Source organism: Halichoerus grypus, chromosome X, assembly GCF_964656455.1.
Source record: "Halichoerus grypus chromosome X, mHalGry1.hap1.1, whole genome shotgun sequence".
NCBI lineage: Eukaryota > Metazoa > Chordata > Mammalia > Carnivora > Phocidae > Halichoerus > Halichoerus grypus.
This window is the reverse complement of record NC_135727.1, coordinates 85,166,691-85,194,391: the sequence shown is the minus strand read 5'-3', so window position 1 is coordinate 85,194,391 and position 27,701 is coordinate 85,166,691.

Here is a 27,701-nt window from a genome sequence, read left to right as displayed (position 1 = left end):
TCATCTCACAACATCACAGAAAAAGAAGGGGGCATGCAGTATAATAAGATGCTTTCAGAGTGAGAGCAACCACATTCACATGACTTTTTATTATAGTACATTGCTACAATCGCTTTATTTTATTATTGTTGTTGTTAACGCCTTATTGTGTCTAATTTATAAAATTTATTATGGTTAATTATAGGTAAAATATATGGGAAAAACATAGTAAATATAGGGTTTGGTACTATCTACAGGTTTATGCAAGTGCTAGGAATGTTGGAACATGTACCCTGTGGATAGGGAACTATTGTAAAAAAGGGGAGTAGTAAATGGGTGGGGCTTTTATAGACAAATTAAGTATCTATCAGCATAAAATGGATTGTTTTATCTATGGGATGTTTTATGTAAACCTATGATAACCACAAAGAAGTATCTAGAGTAGATTCACAAAACACAAAAAGAGGGGGCCTGAACACACCACCATGGAAAAACACCAATTTAGAAAGGTAGGCAGAAACAGAGGGAAAGGAAGCAATGGTGATATAAAACAAACAGAATGCAAATGGAAAAATGGCAGTAGTATTTATATATAATTAATCACTCTACATGTAAATGCACTAAATTCACCAATCAAAAGGTGTAGAGTGATTGAATGGATTTTTTTTTAAAAGACCCAACAATATGCTGCTTACAGGAGACTAATTTAGGTCTAAAGACACAAATAGGCTCAAAATGAAGAGTTGAAAGGACATTCCATACAAATGGGGAAGACACATTTCTTTCAGACAAAGTATATTTAAAACCAAAAATTGTAACAAGATACAAAGAATGTCACTATATAATGATGAAGGAGTCAATGCTTCAGGAAAATATAACAATTGTAAATATATATGCACCCAACATGGGAGCACCTAAACATATTAAGTAAATACTAATAGATATAAAGGCAGAACTAGACATTACAATAACACTAGGGGACTTCAATACTCCACAGTCAGCAATGCATAGATCATCCAAACAGAAAAACAATAATTTTGATAATAAACCATACTTTAGATAAATAGACTAAACAGAAATATGTAGAAAATTCTACTTAATAGCAGCAGAATATACAATCTTCTCAAGTGCACATGGAACATTATCCAGGATGGAACATAAGAAACAAAATTTATCTTAGCAAATGTAAGATTGAAATCCTACCAAATATCTTTCTTGGTCACATTGGTATGACACTAAAAAATCAATAAGAGAAAAGGTGAAAAATCTACAAACAAGTGGAAACTACACAACATACTTCTGGATAATCAATGGGTCAAAGAGAAAAAAATCAGAGATTAAAAAGGGAAATATATCAAAATTTATCAGATGTAGCAAAAACAGATCTGAAATAAAAGTTTATGGTGATAATATATTAAGAAAATATCAAGGTCTCAAATAAACCACATAATTTTACACCTCAAGGAACTATAAAAAGAAGAACAAGTTAATCTCAAGAAGGAAGGGAGGAAGGAATAAAGATCAGAGCAGAAATAAATGCAATATAGACCAGAAAAGAAATAGAAACTCAACAAAACTAAGAGCTGGGGTTTTTTGAAATGACAAAATTGACAAACCTTTAGATAGACTAAGGGGAAAAAAGGAGGAAAGACTCAAATAAGATTAGAAATGAAAGAGGAGGTACCACAAATGACATTACAGAAATACTTAGGATAATAAGAGACTTCTAAGGACAATTATATGCCTAAAATTAGATAATATAGAAGAAATGGATAAATTTCTAGAAACACACTACCTACCAAGAATGAATCAGGAAGAAATTGAAAATATGAACAGGCCAATAATGAGTAAAGAGATTGAATCAGAAATCAAAAATCTCCCAACACAGAAAACCCTAGGACCAGATGGTTTCGCTGGTTAATTCCACCAAACATGTTAAGAATTCATGCCAGTCCTTCTCAAACTCTTCCAAAAAATTGAAGAGCAAGGAATACTTGAAAACTCATTTTACAAGGCCAGCATTACCTTAATACCAAAGCCAAATAAGAACACTACAAGAAGAAAACTATACAGCCATATCTCTAATGAATATAAATGCAAACATTCTCAACAATATATTATCAAAACAAAATAAAAAACACGTTAAAATGATTATACAACACGACTGAGTGAGATTTTTGCCTGGGATGCAAGGATGGTTCAACGAACATGAATCAATAAATTTAATACATCACATTAATAGAATGAAAGATAAAAATCACATGATCGAGCACTGGGTGTTACGCACAACTGATGAATCTTTGAACACTACATCAAAAACTGATGATGTATTATATGTGGGCTAATTGAATATAATAAAAAAAATCAGATGATCATCTCAATAGAAAAAGTATTTGACAAAATACAGCATGTTTTCATGATAAAAACCCTTAATAGATTGGGTATAGAAGGAACATGCCTCAACATAATAAAGGTCATATGTGACAAAACCACACTTAACACTACACTCAATGGAGAGAAATTGAAATCCTTTCTTCTGAGGACAGGCAAAAGGCAAAAATGCCCACTCTCACCACTCTTATTCAATATATTACTGGAAATCTTTTTTCTAGTTCCTTGAGGTGTTAAGTTGTTTATTTCAGATCTCACTCTTTTTTATTTAATGTAGATACTTATTACTGTAAAATTCCCCCTTAATACTGACTTTGCTGCAACCCATCAGTTTTGGTAAGTTGTGTTTTCATTTTCATTTGTCTCAAAATATTTTTTTTATAATTTCCTTTTGAGTTCTTATTTGATGCAGCAGTTGTTCAATAGTGTGTTATTTAGGTTCCACATATTTGTGAATTTTCCAGTTTTCTTGCTGTTAATTTCTTGTTTCATTCCATTGTGGACAGAAAAGATACTTGATATGATGTAGATCTTTAAATCTTTCTACATTTATTAAGACTTATTCTGTAGTGTAACATGTGACCTATCTTGGTAAGTAAACGTCTCATATGCATTTAAGAAGAATGTATATTCTGCTGTTGGATGAAAAGTTCTGTGTATGCCTGTTAGGTCCATTTGTTGTTCAAGTGTTCTCCTCATTGATTTTCTGTCTAGATGTCCTATCCATTTTGGATATTGTGGTATTGAAAATTCCTACTATTACAGTATTGCTGGCAATTTCTTCTTTCATACCTGTCAATATTTGTTTTATATATATATACTTTGTTTTGGGTCCATATATATTTACAATTGTTATATCTTTCTGTTGAACTTACTTTTTATTTTTATGTATCTGCCTTAATGGTTCCTAGAGACAGTTTTAATCTTAAAGTTTACTTCATTTGATATTAGTATAGTCACTCTTGCTTTCTTTTTTTTTTTTTAAGATTTTATTTATTTGTTTGAGAGCGATGGGAGAGCACAGAGGGAGAGTGAGGGGAAGGAGCAGACTACCCGCTGAGCAGAGAGCCCAACATGGGACTCAATCCCAGGACCCTGAGATCATGACCCAAGCCCAAGGCAGACCTTAACTGACTGAGCCACCCAGGCACCCCTTGCTTTCTTTTTATTACAAATTTTATGGAACATATTCTATCATTTCTTCATGTTCAGCCTATGTGTGTCCTTGAATCTAAAGTGAGTTTCTTGTAGACAACATACAGTAGGATCTTGGATTTTTTATTCACTCAGCTACTCTGTGACATTTTATTGGGGAATTTAGTCCATTTACATTTAAAATGAGTTTTTCTAGGTTTTGATGTAAATTTATTACGGATGGAAGTTTTTTAAAAAGTCATGGTTAGATGACATCTGAAGAACCATTCTTTCCACATACCTATCAATACCTATGTATCAATGGTGGATTTTATCATGCCCCATTGACCTAAAAGCAGAGGAAAATTACATATCAAAATTCATGCAGTGAAATCTACAAATTCATGACTTATATTTACACACTTGTTCATTATGGTTATATTTTCTAGCTTGAAAAATATCATTTATTAAGCACTTACAATATGCTAATTATCATGCTAATTTGTACCTGTTTTATCTCATGTAATTCTCACAACTCTTCTAAGACATGAATTCCATTATTATACCAACTTTACTAATAAGGAAACTGGCACAAATTAAATAACTTGACTTAAATCATAGAGATGAGATATGTAGTTGAGCTTTATGGAATTACTACAGTATGCATCTGATTGCACAATATTAACATAAAGAAGCTTAAAAGACATATATATATATTTGCTGTAAAATACAGTTTTAGAGTATAGTAGAGGGGAATTCCTAGTGAGTAATTAGAAATTATCTTACTTTGAAATATTATAAGGACAGTAAAAATGTACAATTTACCTAAAAATTGCTCATTACCATTACACATATGGTTCTAGCAGAAAATGTCCAAAAACTATTTGGTGAGATTTGGGTGGTGAGCGTGAAGCAGCAGCAGCTATTTCTATCTGCAGGCTATTTTTTAAAAAGATTTTATTTATTTATTTATTTATTTATTTATTTATTTATTTGACAGCGCGAGCACAAGCAGGGGGAGCGGCAGGCAGAGGGAGAGGGAGAAGCAGACTCCCGGCTGAGCAGGGAGTCTGACATGGGGCTCCATCCCAGGACCCTGAGGTCATGACCTGAGCTGAAAGCTGATGCTTAACCGACTAAGCCACCCAGGCGCTCCCATCTGCAGGCTATTTTGATTAAAAGTGGTGAAAGACAGTGGATTCCAGCCCGTGTTTGTTCTCCCCAACTTGCTCTCTAGTTTTTGCACCTACTGACCCTGCTAACAATGACCCCAGTTTTACCACTGAATGAAGATTCAACAGCCTTTCTCCACCTTTTTGCACAATTATTTTTTTTGGCATCATAATTTACTTTATTTTGTTTCATTCTTAGACCAATTTTGTAGGGGAGTATTTCTTTTTTTTCAACTACCATCTTCTTTAAAGAAGTTAGAAGTGTTTTCATTTTTTAAAAGTCTTTATTTAAATTCAATTTAGTTAGCATATAGTGTATTATTAGTTTCAGGAGTAAAATTTAGTGATTCATCAGTTGAATATAACACCCAGTGCTCATTACATCAAGTGCCCTCCTTAATACCCATCACCTAATTACCCCATCACCCGACCCACCTTTCCTCCAGCAACCCTCAGTTTGTTCACTATATTTAGGAGTCTCTTATGGTTTGCCTCCCTCTTTGTTTTTATCTTATTTTCTTTTTACTTCCATTCCCCTGTGCTCACCTGTTTTATTTCTTAAATTCCACATGAGTGAAATCACATGGTATTTGTCTTTCTCTGACCGACTCATTTCACTTAGCATAATACCCTATAAATCCATCCATGTTGTTGCAAATGGCAAGATTTCATTCCTTTGATGGCTGGGTATATTCCACTGTATTTGCATACCACATCTTCTTTATCCATATAGTTTTTGTAATATTCTCTTATGAGTCTTTGCATTTCTGTAGTGTTGGTTGTTTTCATCCTCTCTTATTTGTGATTTTATGTACTTGAGCCCTTTCTCTTTTTTTCTTGGTAACTCTGGCTAGAAGTTTATCAATTTTATTGATTTGTTTTTAAAGAACCAGCTCCTTGTTGCATTGATCTGTCTACTGTTTGTTCCCATATCATTTATTTCTGCTCTAATCTTTTTTTATTTCCTCCCTTCTGCTGGTTTTAGGTTTTGTTTGTTGTTCTTCTAGGTCCTTTAGGTGTAAGGTTAGATTGTTTATTGAGATTTTTCTTGTTTCTTGCGGTAGGCCTACATTGCTATAAGCTTCCCTCTTGGTACTGCTTTGGTGCATCCAGAGGTTTTGGTCCCTTGTGTATTCACTTTCATTTGCTTCCATGTACTTTTTTTTTTTGTCTTCGATTTTCTGGTTGACCCACTCATTGTTAAGTAGCATGTTATTTAACCTCCATGTATTTGTGGTCCTTCCAAATTTTTCCTTGTCATTGATTTCTAGTTTTAGAGCATTGTGGTCAGAAAATGTGCATGGTATGATTTCAATCTTCTTGAATTTTTTGAGGTTTGTTTTGTTGGCTAATATGTGATCTATTCTGGAGAATATTCTATATGCACTTGAAAAGAATGTGTATTCTACTGTTTTAAGATGGAATGTTCTGAATATATCTGTTAAATCCATCTGTTCCAGTGCATCTTCCAAATCCATTGTTTCTTTGATTTTCTGCTTAGATTATCTGTCCATTGATATAAGTGGGGTGTTAAAGTTCCCTAGTTTTATTGTATTATTATCCATTAGTTTCTTTATGTTCATTATTAACTGTTTAATGTATTTGAGTGCTCCTATTTTGGGTGCACAAATGTTACAATTGTTACATATTCTTGCTGGATTGTCCCCTAATATTATATATTGTCCTTCATTATCTCAGGGTCCTGGGATTGACCCCCATGTCTGGCTCCCTGCTCAGCGGGGAGTCAGCTTTTCATTCCCCCTCTGCCCCTCCCCCTGCTCATGCTCTCTGTCTCTCATAAATAAATAAATAAATAATAAATAAAATCTTTAAAAAGAGAATAGTTTAAACTTCTAAAAAATGTACAAGTAGACTTAAATACACCAATCACAGGTTTAAAAAGTTCCACAGACTTAAAATTTATCAAACAGTCAAAACTGAAAAATTAGTTATCCATATATTAAAGTAGTATTTTTTTATTTCCTATAAAGGATTATATTTCGTTTGAAGGTTTCTGCCATTGAGACTGAACAATTAAGATTATTATCCTAAAGTGAGAATGGTTTAGTAAAACAATATGCTTGAAAGCCTACTTCGGCAGGTTAAATTATAGAATTTTTCTAAATACATAGAGAAAACATCCCTGTCTGCCATTAAATCTTAGTTTTGATATTGAGAATAAAGATAAAATGCTATTAAAGGGGAAAAGGTCTCCATTGTGGACCATGTAATCATTGGAAGGAGACAGAAAAGAGAGAAAGAATAGAGGGAGAGATTGAGAGAGAGACAGATAGACAGAAAGAGATGAAGGCAGAGACAGAGTGAGAGATTGAGAAAGAAAAGATAAAATCTGCTGGGCCTGAATCTCCCTCTAATGGGCAGTATTTTAATAGTTTTGGAGAATTCCGAGCAAAGAGAGTTTTTTGGTCAATTGCAATTTCATACTCTACACCAGGGGGAACAAAACCAAACAATTTGGTACAATAAAACTCAGCTACGTCAGTAATTATATTAGAATGTAAGTGAAAAAAAAACGCACACACTTAAATTGAAAGACAAAGGTCAGACTGGATTTTAAAAAATCTAATTCAAAACACACCTTGGTGAAAATAAAAAGTTAGAAAACTATTTACCATGCAAAGAATAGGCAAATGAATGTTAATCTGTCTACACTGATAGTCTATAAAGACTATAAAGTCTATAGATTATAACAAAAATAATTAACACACATAAGAAAGATCTTCATAATGATCTCAGCCTCACTTTTCCAGCAAGATAGCATTATAACCTTGCTGATACCTAATAATGTAATAATATCAAGCAAAACTGAGAACATTATAAAGATACATAGATAAATTAATGATTACATTGTAAGTTTTTTTTCAGCATTAGTTTTCAATAAAATAGGTATACAGAAATTTACTGAGGAGCTAAAAGATTGGAAAACAGCACTAACAAATTGACCTAAGGAACACATATAGAAACTTTACAGAAAATATAGAACATGCATTCTTTCAAGGCACACAGCATACATATACCACCTTCAACAAATTTCAAATGTTGGAAATTAAGAAAATGTTACCTTACCCTAATGTCGTTATGCCAAATGAATGAATTAATTTTCTTTTTTTTTTTTTTTTAAAGATTTTATTTATTTATTTGAGAGAGAGAAAGCACATGAGAGGGGGGAGGGTCAGAGGGAGAAGCAGACTCCCTGCTGAGCAGGGAGCCCGATGTGGGACTCGATCCCGGGTCTCCAGGATCATGACCTGAGCCGAAGGCAGTCGCCCAACCAACTGAGCCACCCAGGCTCCCCTGAATGAATTAATTTTCAATGATAATTATAAAATACACGTTGGAAATTACAAAGGAAATATACATGCAAAATGAAACCAGACCACTTTGTATACACAAAAATAAATTCAAAATGGATGAAAGACCTAAATGTGAGACAGGAAACCATCTAAATCCTAGAGGAGAACTCAGGCAGCAACATCTTTAACCTTGACCACAGCAACTTCTTACTAGACATATCACCAGAGGCAAGGGAAACAAAAACAAAAATGAACTATTGGGACTTCATCAAAATCAAAAGCTTCTACGCAGCAAAGGAAACAAAACTAAATGGCAACCAAGGGAATGGGAGATGATATTTGCAAATGTCTTATCAGATAAAGAGCTAGTATCTGGATTCTATAAGAACTCATCAAGTTCAACACCCCCAAAAAACAAAAAAATCCAGCTAAGAAATAGGCAGAAGACATGAACAGATGTTTCTCCAAAGAAGACATACAAATGGCCAACAGACACATGAAAAAATGCTCAACATCACTCATGATCAGGGAAATACAAGTCAAAACAACAATGAGATACCACCTCACACCAGTCAGAATGGCTAAAATTAACAAGTCAGGAAATGACAGATGTTGATGAGGATGCGGAGAAAGGGGAACACTTCTACACTGTTGGTGGGAATTAAAGCCGGTGCAGCCAATCTGGAAAACAATATGGAGGTTTCTCAAAAAGTTGAAAATAGAGCTACCCTACCCCAGCAATTTCACTACTGGGTATTTACCCCAAAGATACAAATATAGTGGTCCAAAGGGGCACGTGCACCCCAATGTTTATGCAGCAATGTTTATAGCAGCAATGTCCACAATAGCCAAACTATGGAAAGAGCCTAGATGTCCACCAACAGATGAATAGATAAAGAAGATGTGATATATATATATACACACACACACACACACACACACACACACACACACAGTGGAATATTATGCAGCCATCAATCTTCCTTCTGCTGCTTCATTGTTAAGTATATAGAAATACAACATATTTCTATACATTGATTTTGTATCCTGTGAGTTTACTGAGTTCATTTATCAGTTCTAGTGTTTTTTTGGCAGAGTATTTAAGGTTTTCTATATATAGTATCATGTCACGTGCAAATAGTGAAAGTTTTACTTCTTCCTTACCAATTTGGATGCCTTCTATTCCTTTTTCATGTATGATTGCTTTGACTAAGACTTCTAGCATAGTGATAAATAAAAGTGGTGGGAGTGGGCATAAGTGTCTTGTTAATGACCTTGGGGAAAAAGCTCCCAGGTTTTTTCCATTGAGTATGATGTTATCTGTGGGTTTTTCATGAAAGTTCTTTATCACGTTGAGGTATGTTTCCTTTAAACCTACTTTGCAGAGGTTTTTTGTTTTTTTTTTTATGAATGGATGCTGTACTTTGTCAAATGCTTTTTCTGCATTATTGAAATGAACATATAGTTTTCATCCTTTCTCTTACTAATGTGACCTATCATGTTGATTAATTTGTGAATATTGAACCACCCTTGTAATGGGAATAAATCACATTTGATTGTGGTGAATGATTTTTTGAACATATTGTTAAATTTAGTTTCCTAATATTTTATTGAGGATTTTTGCATCTAGGTTCATCAAAGATATTGACCTATAGTTGTCTCTCTCTCTCTCATAGTTCTCTTTTTTTGTGGTGTCTTTATCTGGTTTTGATATCATGGTGATACTGACCTTATAGAATGAATTTGGAAGGTTAGCTTCCTCTTTTTTTTGGAAAGGTTTGAGAAGAATAGTTATTAACTCTTCTTCACATGTTTGGTTAAATCCCCCTGTGAAGGCATCTGGTCCTGGACTTGTGTTTGTTGGGATGTTTTGATTACTGATTCAATTCCATTGCTGGTAATCAGGCTGATCAATTTTTTTATTTCTTCCTGCTTCAATTTTGGTATATTTTTTTTTAGGAATTCATCCATTTGCTCTAGGTTGTTCAATTTGTTGGCATATTATTTTTCACATTATTCATTCATAATCCTTTGTATTTCTGTGGTCTGGGTTGTTTCTCCTCTTTCATTTGTGATTTTGTTTATTTGAGTCCTCTCTCTCTCTCTCTCTCCCTCCCTCTCTCTCTCTCTTTTATGTGTCTGGGTAGAGGTTTATCAATTATGTTGATCATTTCAAAGAACCAGGTCCTGGTTTCATTGATCTGTTCTACTGTTTTTCTGTTCTTTGTTTGTTTGTTTGTTTGTCTGTTTTGTTTTTGCAACTGTATCATTTTTTTCTATTCTAATCTTTATTGTTTTTATCCTTCGGCTGTTTGGGGGTTTTGTTTGTTCTTTTTCTAGTTTCTTCAGGTGTACATTTAGGTTCTTCATTTGAACCTTTTGTTGCTTCTTGAGATAGGTCTCTATTAGTATAAACTTACCTCATAGAACAGCTTTTGCTTCATCCTAAAGATTTGTGACAGTTTTTTTCTTTATTTCCTTCCACATAACTTTTCATGGTTTACCCATTCATTGTTAAGTAGCATGGTATTAATCTCTATGTATTTGTTTTCTTTCCAGATTTTTTTTTTTTTTTTTTTGGTGGTTGATTGCTAGTTTCATAGCATTGTGGTCAAAAACATGCATGGTGTGATTTTGAGATTTTTAATTTTTTGAGACTTTTTTTGTGGCCTAAATTATAGTTTATTCTAAGAATGTCACATGTGGACTTAAAAAGAACATGTATTCTTCTGTTTTGGGGTGGAATGTTCTGATTATATCTGTTAAATCCATCTGGTCCGGTGAGTCACAAAAAGCCAATGTTTGCTTTTTGATTTTAGGTTTGGATGATTTGTCCAATGATGTAAATGGGGTGTTAAAGTCCCCTACTATTACTGTATTACTACTGATTAATTCCTTTATGTTTGTTATTAACAGTTTGTGTGTGTGTGTGTGTGTGTGTGTGTGTGTGTGTGTGTTTGGCTGTCCCCATATTGGGTGCATAAATATTTAAAATTGTCTATCTTCTTGTTGGCTTGTCCCCTTTATTATTATGTAGTGTTCTTTATTTAAAAATTCTTTATTTAAATTCAATTTAGTTAACATATACTGTAGTATTAATTTCTGGGGTAGAATTTAGTGATTCATCAGTTGCATATAACACCCAGTGCTCATTACAGCAAGTGCCCTCCTTAATGTCCATCACCCAATTGCCAATTCTCCTATCACCTCCCCTCCAGCAACCCTCACTTTGTTTCCTAGATTTCAGCGTCTCATATGGTTTACCTCCCTATTTTCATCTTATTTTATTTTTGTTCCCCTTCTCTGACGTTCATCTGTTGTTTCTTAAATCCCACATATGAATGAAATCATATGGTATTTCCCTTTCTCTGACTGACTTATTTCACTTAGCATAATACCCTCTAGTTCCATCCACTTTGTTGCAAATGGCACAATTTCATTCTTTTTGATGGCTGAGTAGTATTCCTTTGTATTTATCCACTTATCTGTCGATGGACAACTCTTTCCATATTTTGGCTATCGTGGACATTGTGGCTATAAACATTGGGGTGCATGTGCCCCCTTGAATCACTATGTTTGTACCATTTGGATAAATACCTAGCAGTGCAATTGCTGATTTTTTTGTTTGTTTGTTTTTTGGGTGTTGAGTTTGATAAGTTCTTTACAGATTTTTGATACTAGCACTTTATCTGACAAGACATTTGCAAATATCTTCTCCCATTCCATAGGTAGCCTTTTAGTTTTGTGGACTGTTTCCTTTGCTGGCAAAAGCTTTCTATCTGGATGAGGTCCCAATATTTCATTTTTGCTTTTGTTTCTCTTGTCTTTTGGAGACATGTCTAGCAAGAAGTTACTGCCACCTAGGTCAAAGAGGTGGTTGCCTGTGTTTTCTTCTAGGATTTAGATGGATTCCTGTCTCACATTTAGGTCTTTCATCCATTTTGAGTTTGTTTATTTTTGTGTATGGTGTAAGAAAGTGGAGCAGTTTCATTCTTCTGCATCTGGCTGTCCAGTTTTCCCAACACCATCTGTTGCAGAGACTGTCTTTTTTCCATTGGATATTCTTTCCTCTGCTGTCAAAGATTACTTGACCATAGAGTTGAGGGTCCATATTTTGGTTCTCTTTTCTATTCCATTGATCTATGTGTCTGTTTTTGTGCCAGTACTATACTGTCTTGATGATTACAGCTTTGTAATATAGCTTGAAGCCTAGAATTATGATGGCTCTGGCTTTGGTTTTCTTTTCAAACTTTCCTCTGGCTATTTGGGATCTTTTCTGTTCCCATACAAATTTTAGGATTGCTTTTTCCAGCTCTGTGAAAAGTGTTGATGGTATGTGGATAGGGATTGCTTTGACTGTGTGGATTGCTTTGGATAGCATAGACATTTTAATAATATTTGTTCTTTCAATCCACGAGAATGGAATGTTTTTCAATTTCTTTGTGTCTTCCTCAATTTCTTTCATAAGAGTTTTATATTTTTCAGAGTACAGATCCTTTACCTCTATCATTAGGTTATTCCTAAGGACCTTTTTTTCTTTTTTCTTTTTTTAAAAATTTTATTATGTTAGTTACCATACAATACATAATTAGTTTTTGATGTGGTGATCCACGATCCATTGTTGTCGTATAACACTCAGTGCTCCATGCAGTACGTGCCCTCCTTAATACCCATGACCAGGCTAACCAATCCCACCTAACCCCTCCCTCTAAAACCCTGTTTGTTTCTCAGAGTCCATAGTCTCTCATGGTTCATCTCTCCCTCCAATTTCACCCCCCCTTCATTTTTCCATTCTTTCTCCTAATGTCCTCCATGTTCCTTATGTTCCACAAATAAGTGAAACCATATGATAATTGACTTTCTTTGCTTGACTTATTTCACTTAACATAATCTCCTCCAGGCCCATCCATGTTGATGTAAAAGTTGGGTATTCATCCTTTCTGATGGCTAAGTAATATTCCATTGTATATATGGACCACATCTTCCTTATCCATTCATCTGTTGAAGGGCATCTCAGCTCTTTCCACAGTTTGGCTATTGCGGACATTGCTGCTAAGAACATTGGGGTGCATATGGCCCTTCTTTTCACTACATCTGTGTCTTTGGGGTAAATACCCAGGAGTGCAATTGCTTGGTCATAGGGTAGCTCTATTTTTAAATTTTTGAGGAACCTCCACACTGTTTTCCAAAGTGGCTGTACCAACTTGCATTCCCACCAACAGTGTAAGAGGGTTCCACTTTCTCCAAACCTCTCCAACATTTGTTGCTTCTTTCCCTGTCCATTTTTGCCATTCTAACTGGTGTAAGGTGGTATCTAAATTGGTTTCAGTTTGAATTTCCCTGATGGCTAATGATGATGAACATTTTTTCATGTCTGGGAGCTATTTGTATGTCTTCTTCAGAGAAGTGTCTTTTCATATCTTCTGCCCATTTTGTGACTTGATTATTTGTTTTTTGGGTGTTGAGTTTGAGAAGTTCTTTATAGATCTTGGATACCAGCCCTTTATCTGTAGTGTCATTTGCAAATATCTTCTCCCATTCTGTGGGGTGCCTCTTTGTTTTGTTGACTGTTTCCTTCGCTCTGCAGAAGTTTTCATCTTGATTAAGTCCCAAAAGTTCATTTTGGCTTTTGTTTCACTACCTTTTGGAAATGTATCTTGAAAGAAGTTGCTATGCCCAATGTCAAAGAGGTTATTGCCTATGTTCTTCTCTAGGATTTTGATGGATTCCTGCCTCTCATTGAGGTCTTTCATCCATTTTGAGTTTACATTTGTGTATGGTGTTAGAGAATGGTCGAGTTTCATTCATCTGCATGTGGCTGTCCAATTTTCCCAGCACCATTTATTGAAGAGACTGTCTTTTTTCCATTGGATACTTTTTCTTGCTTTGTCGAAGATTATTTGACCATAGAGTTGAGGGTCCATATCTGGGTTCTCTATTCTGTTCCATTGGTCTCTATGTCTGTTTTTGTGCCAGTACCATGCTGTCTTGGTGATCACAGCTTTGTAATATAGCTTGAAATCGGGCAACGTGATGCCCCCAGCTTTGTTTTTCTTTTTCAACATTTCCTTGGCGATTCGGGGTCTGTTCTGATTCCATACAAATTTTAGGATTGTTTGTTCCAGCACTTTGAAAAATGTCATTGGAATTTTGACTGGGATGGCATTGAAGGTATAGATTGCTCTGGGTAGCATAGACATTTTAACAATGTTTATTCTTCCAATCCATGAGCATGGAATATTTTTCCATCTTTTTGTGTCTTCTTCAATTTCTTTCATGAGTGTTCTGTAGTTCCTAGAGTATAGATTCTTTACTTCTTTGGTTAGGTTTATTCTGAGGTATCTTATGGTTTTTGGTGCTATTGTAAATGGAATCATTTCTCTAATTTCTCTTTCTACAGTTGCGCTGTTAGTGTATAAGAAAGCAACTGATTCTGTGCATTGATTTTGTATCCTGCCACATTACTGAATTGCTGTATGAGTTCTAGTAATTTGGGGGTGGAGTCTTTTGGGTTTTCCACATAAAGTATCCTGTCATCTGCGAAAAGAGAGAGTTTGACTTCTTCTTTGCCAATTTATTTCTTTTTGTTGTCTGATTGCTGTTTCTAGGACTTCTAGTACTATGTTGAACAATAGTGGCAAGAATGGGCATCCTTGACGTGTTCCTGATCTTAAGGGAAAGGCTCTCAGCTTTTCCCCATTGAGGATGATATTCGCTGTGGGTTTTTCATAGATGCATTTTATGAACTTGAGGAATGTTCCCTCTATCCCTATACTCTGAAGAGTTTTAGTCAGGAAAGGATGCTGTATTTTGTCAAATGTTTTTCTGCATCAGTTGAGAGGACCATATGGTTCTTCTCCCTCCTGTTATTAATGTGTTCTATCACATTGATTGATTTGCGAATGTTGAACCACCCTTGCATTTTGGGGTAAATCCCACTTGGTCGTGGTGGATGATCCTTTTAATGTATTGTTGGATCCTAATAGTTAGGATTTTGTTCAGGATTTTGGAATCCATATTCATCAGGGATATCGGTCTGAAATTCTCCTTTTTGATGGGGTCTTTGCCTGGTTTGGAGCTCAAGGTAATGCTGGCCTCATAGAATGAGTTTGGAAGTTTTCCTTCTGTTTCTATTTTTTGAAACAGCTTCAGTAGAATAGGTATTATTTCTTCTATGAATGCTTGTTAGAATTCCCCAGGGAATCCATCAGGCCCTGGACTCTTGTTTTTTGGGAGGTTTTTGATCACTGCTTCAATCTCGTTACTGGTTATTGGCCTATTCATGTTGTCAATTTCTTCCTTTTTCCGTCTTGGCAGCTTATAAGTTCCCAGGAAGGTATCCATTTCATCCAGATTGCTCAGTTTATTGGCATATAGTTGTTGATAATAATTTCTAATAATTGTTTCTATTTCCTTGGTGTTAGTCGTGATCTCTCCCTTTCATTCATATTTTATTAATTTGGATCCTTTCTCTCTTTTTTTTTGGATAAGTCTGGCCAGTGGTTCATCGATCTTATTAAGTCTTTCAAAGAACCAACTTCTAGTTTCATTGATCTGATCTACTGTGTTTCTGCTTTCTAATTCATTGATCTCTGCTCTAATCTTAATTATTTCTATTCTGATGTGTGGCTTAGGCATCGTTTGTTCCTTTTTCTCTAGTTCTTTAAGGTGTAGAGTTAGTTGGTGAATTTGGGATTTTTCTATTTTTTTGAGTGAGGCTTGCATGGCTATGTATTTCCCCCTTAGGACCTCCTTTGTAGTATCCCATAGGTTTTGGACCGATGTGTTTTCGTTCTCATTGATTTCCATGAATTGTTTTTCTTTGATTTCCTGGTTGACCCAAACATTCTTGAGCAGAGTGGTGTTTAGCTTCCAAGTGTTGAATTTCTGCCAAACTTTTTCTTCTGATTGAGTTCCAGTTTTAAAGCATTGTGGTCTGAGAATATGCAGGGAATAATCTCAATCTTTTGGTATCACTTGAGACCTGATTTATGACCCAGTATGTGGTCTATTCTGGAGAAAGTTCCATGTGCGCTCGAGAAGAATGAGTATTCTGTTGTTTTAGGGTGGAATGTTCTGAATATATCTATGAGGTCCATCTGGTCCAGTGTGTCATTCAAAGCTCTTGTTTCTTTGTTGATTTTCTACTTAGATGATCTGTCTATTGCTGAGAGTGGAGTATTGAGGTCTCCTACAATTAACGTATAGTTATCAATATGACTCTTTATTTTGTTTAACAGTTGGCTTATGTAGATGGCTGCTCCCATGTTGGGGGCATAGATATTTACAATTGTTAGATCTTCTTGTTGGATAGACCCCTTAAGAATGATAGAGTGTCCTTCTGTGTCTCTAACTACAGACTTTAATTTAAAATCTAATTTGTCTGATATAAGATTTGCTACCCCAGCTTTATTTTGAGGTCCACTGGCATGGAAGATTGACCTCCATCCCATCACTTTCAGTCTGGATGTATCTTTAGGTTCAACATGAGTCTCTGTAGGCAGCATATGGATGGGTCCTGTCTTTTTATCCAATCTGCAGCCCTGTGCCATTTTATGGGAGCATTTAGGCCATTCACGATGAGAGTGATTATTGAAAGATATGAATTAATTATCATCCGTTGCCTGTGAAGATGTTGTTTTTATAGATTGTCCCTGTAAATTTCTGGTGTATATGACTCTTGGGGTCTTTTTCCTTTTATAGAAACCCCCTTAATATTTCTTGCAGCGCCGGCTTAGTGGCCACATATTCTTTCAGTTTCTGCCGGTGTTGGAAGCTCTGCATCTCTCCATCCATTCTAAATGACAGTCTTGCCAGATAAAGTATTCTTGGCTGCCTGTTCTCCTTTAGTACCCTGAATATGTCTTGCCAGGCCTTTCTTGCTTGCCAGGTCTCTGTGGATAGGTCTGACATTATTCTGATATTCCTCCCTCTATACATAAGGAATCTCTTCCCCCTAACTGCCCTTTAGATGGTTTCCTTGGTTCTAAGATTTGCGAGTTTTACTATTACATGCCGGGGTGTTGGCCTGTTTTCCTTGATCTTGGGAGGGGTCCTCTCTGGCTCTAGGACATGAATGTTTGCTTCATTCCCCAGATTAGGGAAGTTCTCAGCTACGATGTGTTCAAATATATCTTCTAGTCCTATCTCTCTCTCTCCACTCCATGAGGATTCCAATAATTCTGACATTGGAATGCTTCATGGTGTCACTTATTTCTCTGATTCTATTTTCATGGATTCTAAGTTGTTTTTCCCTGGCCTCCTCTTTTTTCTTTTTATCTATTAAATTGTCTTCCAGGTCACTGATTCATTCTTCTGCTTCACTTACCCTAGCTGTTAGATTATCTAGATTTAATTGGATCTCATTGATAGCATTTTTAAGTTCTGCCAATTTAGCTTTCATTTCTGCCCTTAGAGACTCTATGTTGCCATTAATTGATTTCTCCATTCTAGCTCTTGTCTTCACAATTGCTAGCCTGAATTCCATCTCCGACATCTTGGTTATATCTGCATCCATTTGTAAATCTGCAGCATAAGTCATAATCTCTGAGTCTTTTCCATTTTGGGAGCTCCTCTTCCTACTCATTCTGTTGTTGGGTGGTTGAGGGAATGTAGAGAGTCCAAATTATTGACCAGAACCCAAGCAAGATGCACCTGTTTTCTTGGGACCTTAAGGTTGTTGGCCTCTTGTTTTCCCAGCCTGTCTTCTGGGGGAGGGGCCTGCCAAGATGTTACTCATGCAACCCTGTTTGCAGCGTTGCCCTGCCCCCCTGTGGTGGGGGTTTGGCTCAGTGGGAACCAGTTTTTTGGGGCTTTTGTTCTCTGGCAGCTTTCCCTGGTGGCTTTCTGCGTCTCTTCTGAGAGAGCAGAAGAGACCGTTTCCAACCCTCTGCCTCAGAGCAGAGAGATCACAGTCTGTTCTTCAGTGACCCCCCAGGCCACAGTATCTCTGTTTCTCTCCGTTTCTTTCTGTGCTGCTATAAACTGCAGCGTCCTGGGTTGTGTGCCCCTCTGCAGCACTCCCAGTCCTGCCTCCAGGTCGGGCCATGTCTCTGCCCTTTGTGCTTCTAAAACTGCCAACTTCTCCCAGTTCGCATGCGTGACCCTGCCACTCCGGGTTTCCATTCCCGGGGCTGCCCCAAAGTCCTTTCTGCACCGCTACTGGTGTGCGAGTCTGTGCTCTGTCCCCAGCGTGTGAGGCTGATGCTCACTGGCGGTGTAGGATCCCCATGGCCAGGCTCCCTCCTGCTGCCATTTATCCTCCAATATCTGCCCGCAGAATCATGGCTCCCCACTTTGTACCTTGAAACCAACTGTCCATGATATTCTGTTTATAGAGATCCAGATATATTTTCTTACATCTCAGGCTGATTTCGTGGGTGCTCAGAGTGGTCTGGTCGATATCCAGCTCAATTCGGGGGACCAGTTGAAATAGGGTCCCCTATTCCTCTGCCATCTTTTCTCCTATTCTTAAGTATCTTATAGTTTTTGGTGCAATTGTAAATGGGATTTATTCTTGATTTCTTTTTTTTTATTGTTAAAAAAAACCTTTATTAACAAATTCCAGACGTGTATTTACTTTTCAGTTTCATTATCTTCCATCGAAAAACATTTCCAATTATCTGAATTGGATAGATTAGAAAATAGAGGGTGCTTCATGGAAAATCATTTTAAATTCAACTTCATTAGCACAAATATATTTAATAAAGAGGAAAATGGCTCTTTAGCTACATATGCTTGCATATATACATCCTTACTGCCTATTTATAGATAAAGCTCTGTCTAATCATATTCAAATAATGTTTTCCTTCATTTCTATTTCTTCTGCTTCATTGTTAGTGTATATAAATGCAACTCACTTCTGTGAATTGATTTTATATCCTATGCCTTTGTTGAATTTCTGTATCAATTGTAGCAATTTTTTGGTGGAATATTTTGGGTTTTCTACATAGAATATCATGTCATTTGCAAAGAGTGAAAAGTTGATTTCTTTTTTACCAATTTGGATGCCTTTTATTTCTTTTTGTCTGATTGCTGAGTCTACGACGTCCGGTACTTTGTTGATTAACAGTGGTGAGAGTGAACATTCCTGTCCTATTACTGACATTAGGGGAAAAGCTCTCAGTTTTTCCCCATTTTCCCTGTGGTTTTACCATATATGGCTTTTAAGAGATCGAGGTATGATCCCTCTATCCCTACACAGCAGGCAGATTTTATTAAGAAAAGATTTGTATATTTCGTCAAATGTGTTTTTGGCATCTATTGAGAGGATCATATGTTTCTTGTCTTTCCTTTTATTAATGTGTTGTATCACATTGATTGAGTTGTATATATTGAACTAACTTTGCAGCCCAGGAATAAATCTCACTTGTTCATGGTAAATAATCCTTTTAATGTAGTGTTGAATCCTATTAGCTAGTATCTTGGTGAGAATTTTTGCATCCATGTTCATCAGGGATATTGGTCTGTAATTCTTATGAATGGGGTCATTGCCTGGTTTTGGGATCAAGGTAATGCTGGCCTCATAGAATGAGTTTGGAAGTTTTCCTTCTATTTCTATTTTTTGAAAAAGCTTCAGATGAATGGGTATTAATTCTTCTTTAAATGTTTGGTAGAATTCGACTAGGAGGCCATCCAGCCCTGGACTCTTGTTTTTTGGGAGATTTTTGACTACTGATTCAATTTCTTTGCTGGTTATGGGTCTGTTCAGGTTTTCTACTCCTTCCTATTTGAATTTTGGTAGTTTATATGTTTCTAGGAATTTATCCATTTCTTCCAGGTTGCCTAATTTTTTTACATATAATTGCTTATAATTTTCTTTTATAGTTATTTGTATTTCTTCAGTGTTGGTTGTGATCTCTCCTCTTTAATTCATGATTTTATTTATCTAGGTCCTTTCTCTTTTCTTTTTGATAAGTCTGGCTAGGGGTTTATCAAACTTATTAATTCTTTCAAAGAACCATCTCCTAGTTTTGTTGATCTGTTTTATTGTTTAATTCATTTCTATATTATTGATTTCTGATCTCATCTTTATTATTTCTCTTCTGATGGATTTAGGCTTTATTTGCTGCTTTTTTTTCTAGCTCCTTTTGATGTATGGTTAGGTTGTATATTTGAGACTTTTCTTGGTTCTTGAGGAGGACCTGTATTGCTATAAGCTTCCCTCTTAGGACTACAGTTACTGTGGGTGGAAAGATGGTGGAGGAGTAGGGGCCCTATTCCAACTGATCCCCTGAATTGAGCTGGATATCTACCAGACCACTCTGCACACCCATTAAATCAGCATGAGGTATCTGGATCTCTACAAACAGAATATCACTGATGGTTGGTTTCGAGGTATGAAGCGGGGAACCATGATTCCATGGGCAGATAGCAGAATATAAATGGAAGAGAGATGGACCCTCTGGGATCCTGCACTGCTGGAGCTCAAAAGCCTCCTGTGCTGGGGACCAGTCACAGAATCGCAGACCCATATAGGCAGGGAAAGGACTTTAGGGCAGCCTCCCAGACTGAAACATGGAGTGTGGGGGCAGCATGCCAACTGGGGGAGGCTGACGGTTTTAGAAGCACAAAGGGCAGAGACATGCCAGGGCCCGGAAGTGAGGGCTGGGAGTGCTGCTGTGGGGCACACAACCCAGGACACTGAGGTTTTAGCAACACAGACAGAAACGGAGACAGTGTGGCCTGGAGAGCTCACTGAAGAACAGACTGTGATCTCTCTGTTCTGAGGCAGAGTGTTGGAATTGGTCTCTTCGCTCTGAATTTCCAAAGAGATGAAGAGATGAGGAAAACCACCAGGGAAAGCAGCCAGAGAACAGAAGCCCCCCCAAAAACATTTTTCACTGAGCCCATCCCCCTACATAGGGGAAAGGGAAACTCAGCCCAAGCAGGGTTGCCTGAGTAACAGTGTGGCAGGCCCCTCCCCCAGAAGACAGACTGGTAGAACAAGAGGCAGACAACCCTAATGTCTCTATAAAACAGGTGCATCTTACTTGGGTTGTGGTCAATAATTTAGACTCTGTACGTAACCTCAACCACCCCTCAACAGAATTATTAAGAGGAGAAACCCCCAAAATAGGAAAGACTCAGAGACTGTGACTTCTACCACAGATTTATAAATGGATATAGATATAAGCAAGATGTCAGAAATAGACTTCAGGGTAACAGTTCTGAAGATGATACCTAGAATGGAGAAATCGATTGCCCAGATATGGACCCTCAACTCTATGGTCAAATAATCTTCAACCAAGCAGGAAAAAATATGCAATGGAAAAAAGAAAGTCTCTTCAATAAACGGTGCTGGGAAAATTGTACAGCTATATACAGAAGTATGAAACTCGACCATTCTTTAACACCATACACAAAGGTAAACTCAAAATGGATGAAAGACCTCAATGTGAGACAGGAATCCATCCAAATCCTAGAGAACATAGGCAGTAACCTCTTCGACATTGACCACAGCAACTTCTTCAAAGACACATACCCAAAGGCAAGTGAAACAAAAGCCAAAGAACTTTTGGGACTTCATCAAGTTAAAAAGCTTCTGCACAGCAAAGGAAACTGTCAACAAAACAAAGAGGCAACCCACGGAATGGGAGAAGATTTTTGCAAATGACACTACAGACTAAGGGCTGATTTCCAAGATCTCTAAAGAACTTCTCAAACTCAACACCCAAAAGTAAATAACCCATTCAAAAAATGGACAGAAGACACGAACATACACTTCTCCAAAGAAGACATACAAATGGCTCCCAGACACATGAAAAAATGTTCATCATCATTAGCCATTAGGGAAATTCAAATCAAAACCACATTGAGATACCACCTTACACCAATTAGAATGGCAAAAATTACAAGACAAGAAACTACAAGTTTGGCTAGGATGTGGAGAAAGGGGAACCCTCTTACACTGTTGGTGGGAATGCAAATTGGTATAGCCCTTTTGGAAAACAGTGCGGAGGTGCCTCAAAAAATTAAAAACAGAGTTACCCTATGCTCCAGGAACTGCACTCCTGAGTATTTACCCCAAAGACAAAGATGTATTGAAAAGAAGGGCCATATGCATCCCAATGTTCATAGCAACAATATCCACAATAGCCAAACTGTGAAAAAAGCTGAGATGCCCTTCAACAGACGAATGGATAAAGAAGATGTGGTCCATATATACCATGGAATATTACTCAGCCCTCAGAAAGGATGAATACCCAACTTTTACATCAACATGGATGGGACTGGAAGAGATTATGTTAAGTGAAATAAGTCAAGCAGAGAAAGTCAATTTTCATATGGTTTCACTTATTTGTGGAACATAAGGAATAGCATGGAGGACATTAGGAGAAAGAAGGGAAAATGAAGGGGGGGATAACCAAGGGGGAGACAAACCATGAGAGACTATGGACTCTGAGAAACAAACTGAGGGTCTTAGAGGGGAGGGGGTGGGGGAATGGGTTCACCCAGTGATGGGTATTAAGGAGGGCTCGTATTGCATGGAGCATTGGGTGTTATATGCAAACAATGAATCATGGAACACTACATCAAAAACTAATGATGTAATGTATGATGATTAACATAACATAATAATTAAAAAAAAAACACAAAAAAACCCTAATGATGTATTGTATGGTGACTAAGGTAACATTATAAAATTAAATTAAATTAAATTAAAAAAAAAAAACCTTCCTAGCTAAACCCCCCACAAAAAGGACTGCAATTTCTGCATCACAAAATTTCTGAATTATTGTGTTTTTTATTTTCATTTGCTTCCATGAATTTTTTAAAATTTGTCGTTAATTTCCTGGTTGTCCCCTTCATTCTTTAGGAGAATGCTTTTAACCTCCAAGTTTTTGAGTTCCTCCAAAATTTTTTCTTGTAGTTGATGTCAAGGTTCATAGCAATGTGGTCTGAAAATATGCATGGTAGGATCTCAATCATTTTGTACCAGTTGAGACCTGATTTGTGATGAGTATGTGATCTCTTCTGGAGAATGTTCCATGTGCTTTGGAGAAGAATGTGTATTCTGCCCCTTTAGGATGAAATGCTCTGAATATATATGTTAAGTCCATCTGGTGCAGTGTGTCTTTCAAAGTCCTTTCCTTGTTGATCTTCTGCTTACATGATCTGTCCATTGTTGTGAGTGAGGTGTTAAAGTCTCCTACTATTATTGTATTATTATCAATGAATTTCTTTAATTTTGTTATTAATTGTTATATATATTTGGCTGCTCCCAATTTAGGGGTATAAATATTTACAATTGTTAGATCTTCTTTTTGATAGACCCCTTTTTATGATAGAGTGTCCTTCTTCATCACTTATTTCTCTCTTTGGTTTAAAATCTAGTTTTTCTGATACAAGGATGGCTTCTCCAGGTTTTTTTTTTAAATATCCATTGACATGATAAATGGTTCTCCACCCCCTCATTTTCAATCTAGGTGTGTCTTTGTGAATGAGTTTCTTGTAAGCAGCATATCAATGTTTCTTTTTTTTTTTTTTTTTAAATCCATTCTAATACCCTATGTCTTTTGACTGGAGCCTTTAGTTCATTTACATTCAGAGTAATTAATTGAGTGTTACAGAGTTTGAGCCATTGTATTACCTTTAAAATCACTGTTTGTATACATCGTTTTCTTCTGTTCTTTGTTACTTTTGGGCTGTCTCTCTGCTCAAAGGATCCCCTTTAATGTTTTTACACGGCTGGTTTAGTGTTCACACATTCCTTTAGTTTTTGTTTCTCCTGAAATCTCTTTATCTCTCCTTCCCTTCTGAATGACAGCTTTGCTGGATAAAGAATTCTTGGGTGCATATTTTTCTCATTCAGCATCTTGAATATATCATGCCAGTCCTTTCTAGCCTGACATGTCTCTGTGGACAGGTCTGCTGCCAGCCTTATGTTTCTACTTCTGTAGGTTGATGACCTTTTGTCTCGAGCTGCTTACAGAATTTTCTCTTTATCTTTGCAATGAAAGCTTCGCTATTATATGTTGAGGTTTGACCTATTTTTATTGACTTTGTCGGGGGTTCACTGTTCCTCCTGGACTTGAATGCCTGTTTCCTTCCCCAGATCAGGGAAGTTCTCAGCTATAATTTTTTCAGGTAAATCTTCTGCCCCTCTCCCTCTCTTCATCTTCTGGGACCCCTATTATCCAGATATTATTTCACATTATAGAATCGCTGAGTTCTCTAAGTCTCCCTTCATGATCCAGTAATTGTCTTTCTCTCTCCTTTTCTGTTTCCTTATTTTCCATCATTTTATCTTTTATATCACTGACCTGTTCATCCTCGTCTTTATAGCCTCCATCTGGGACTGCATTTCGGTAATAACATTTTAAATTTCAGCCTGAAGAGATTTCACTTCTTTCAGTTCTATAGTAAGGGATTATCTAGTGTTTTCCATGTTTTTCTCAAGATTAGCTAGTATCTTTAGAATCATTGTTTTAAATTCTAGTTCAGACATCTTACTTATATCCATATTGATTAAATCCCTGGCAGTGAGTACTACCTCCTGTTCTTTCTTTTGGGGTGCATTTCTTTGTATCATCATTTTGTCCAGGAAAGAATAAAGAGAAAACAACAATAACAACAATGACAACAGAAAACAAAACAAAACAGAAGAAGTAACCCCAAAACAAAACAAAACAAGAAAAAAGCCAAGAAGTAATAACAAAACAAAATAAAACAAAAAACTAAATCCGGGGTGTGTTTTCGTCTGCTTTTTACAAGAAACTAGTTCCCAAAATAAGAAAGAAAAATTTATATATATGCAAAAGTAAAATAATATAAAATAAAAGGAAAGGAAACAAAAATAAAATATATAATGTATATGTAAACAGACATTTAAAGGAATTAACAAAATAAGAAAATTACAGAAAAAATAATATTGAAAGACTAAAGAATTAAAAAAACAATGAATGCTATATACTGTTTTCCCCATGAGCTGAAGCTTTGCAGTCCTTTGTGATCAGTAAACTTGGTGCAAGCCAGTTGTTCTTGCTGGTCTCCTGGGGGAGAGGTCTATTGCACTGATTCTCAGGTGCACTTCCCCTGTTGGAGATGCACCTCCAGTGCACAGGGAGGCAGTGCTCAGTGTAAGTGGCTCTGGATTCTATGATGTGGCGCTGCTTTGCTCCCTGCAGGATTTCAGCACCAATGTGCAGGATGAATATGATGGTACCCCGCTCTCTACTTCTGGAGCTCAAAGTTCACAACCCCCACTCTTCAGTGAGCCCTCACAGAAAAGCAGTCAAGCAGTCTTATCTCCCTGGTTTCCATCAGAACTCTGTGTTCACCAAGCCGTGACTGAGCATTTTTTTCTCAGGCACTCGACTGAGTTTCAAAACTCTAAATTTTTTGGACTCTTGTGGCATGGACTCACGCTGTTCCTCCCTGGGGGAGGTAGGGTGTTCTTACCACACTTCTGTCTTTTGCTGGCCCCCTGCCAGGAAAGCGGTTTCATGACTGTGTGGGTTTTGCAGTTTATGGCCACACAGAGCAGAAAGCCAGCACCTAGACTTGCTGTTTTCAGCTGGCTTCCCCCTTCTTGTGCTGGGAGCTCTGCCACACTCAGGCACCCCCATTCTTCTTATGACCCTGGGGATCCTGAGACCACATTGTCACACCTAGGATTCTGCCCTGCTTTGCCACCTGAGCACCTTTAACATAGGCAAGTCCCCCACTGTAGTAGACTTCTAAAAGTTCCTATTTTGCACTCTGCTGCTTATAATACTTCGTGGTAGACTTCTTAAGCAGGCTCCCTCCCCTCTCCATAGCCACAGATATATCACCCCAGATTCAAATCTCCGCACTTCCTGCCTTCCAAAAAAGTGGTCACTTTTCTACTTGTAGAGTTGTAGCATTTCTTTTCTCAGATCTCCAATTAATTTTGGAGGTTTTCAGAATGATTTGATAACTGTCTAGCTGTATTAGCAGGACCAGACAAAGTTACAGCCTCCTACTCCTCTGCCATCTTAACGTCATATAGTGTTCTTCTTTGTCTCTTGTTACAGTCTTTGTTTTAAAGTCCATTTTGTCTGATATAGGTACTTCTACCCTGGCTTTATTTTCACATCTGTTTGCATGACAATTTTTAAAAATTTTTTAATATAAATTCAATTAACCAACATATAGTACATCATTAGTTTCAGATGTAGTGTTCAATAATTTATCAGTTGCATATAACACCCAGTGCTCATCACATCACATGCCCTACTTAATGCCCATCCCTTAGTTACCCCATCCCCCTACCCACCTCCCCTCCAGTAACCTTCAGTTTGTTTCCTAGAGTTAAGAGTCTCTCATGTTTTTTCTCCCTCTCTGATGACTTCCCCTTCAGTTTTCCCTCCTTTACCCTATGATCCTCTGTGCTATTTCTTATATTCCACATAAGACTGAAACCATATGATAAATATGACAAATATATATTTTTTCTATCACCTACCTTTCAATCTGCATGTGTCTTTGCGTCTATAATGAGTGTCTTGTAGGCAAGCATATAGATGGGTCTTTTTTTTCATTCATTCTGTCATCCTGTCTTCATTGGAGCATTTTGTTCATTTACCATTGAAAGTAATGATTGAGAGGTATGTATTTATTGTCATTTTGTTACTTGTTTTATGGTTCTATTTGTAATTCTTCGCTGATCCTTTCTTCCCTTGCTCTCTTCTTTCATGATTACATCACTCTCTTTAGTGATATATTTAGGTTCCTTTCTCTTTATTCTTTGCATATCTATTACTGGTTTTTGCTTTGTGATTTCCATTAGGTTTGTATATAGTATCTTCTGCATATAGCAGTCTATCTGAAGCTGATGGTCACTTAAATTTGAACACGTCCTTTACTCTTCTAACTCCCACATTTTTGATACATGGTGCTATACTTTACATTATTTTGTGAGTCCCATGACTGATTTTTACAGATATAATTATTTTTACTGCTGCTGTGCTCCCTATTTTTCTTATCTTAGATATGGTAGTTCCTTTCCACTGAAAGAGTCCCCTTTAACATTTCTTGTAGGATTGGGTTAGTGGTTATAAATTTATTTAACTTTTGTTTGCCCATGAAATTCTGTCTCCTAATGTTCTGACTGATAGCCTTCCGGGATACAGTTTTCTTAGTTTCACATTTTTTTTATTTTAATTTTTTTCATTTTTGTTTTTTTCGTTTTTTTTTTTTTTTCACTTTGAATGTATCATGCCACCCCATTCTCATCTGCAGTTTCTGCTGGAGAATCAACTGATAGCCTTATTGGATATCTCGTGTATATAACTGTCTTATTTTCTCTTGCTGCTTATAAAATTCTCTCTTTTTCACTTCTTTTTTGCCATTTTAATTACTATGTGTCTTGGTGTGGACCTCCTTTGGTTCATTTTGTTGGGGGAGTTCTGTGCTTCCTATATCTTAATTTCAATTTCCTTCCCCAGATTTGGGAAGTTTTCAGCTATTATTTTCTCGAATAAATTTTCTGCCCCTTTTTCTCTCTCTCTTCTTCTGGAATCCCTATTAAGCAAATACTTTTTACACTTCATTGGGTCACTGAATTCCCTAAGTTTATTCTCATTTTGCTTATTTTTCCTCTCACTTATGGAGTTTGATTATTTTCTGTTACTCTGACCTACAGGTTGGTGATTTATTTTTCTGCTTCCTCTAGTGTGCTGTTTTTTCCATTTAGTGTGTTTTTAATTTTATATATTGTGTCCTTCATCTCCATTGGTTCTTTTTT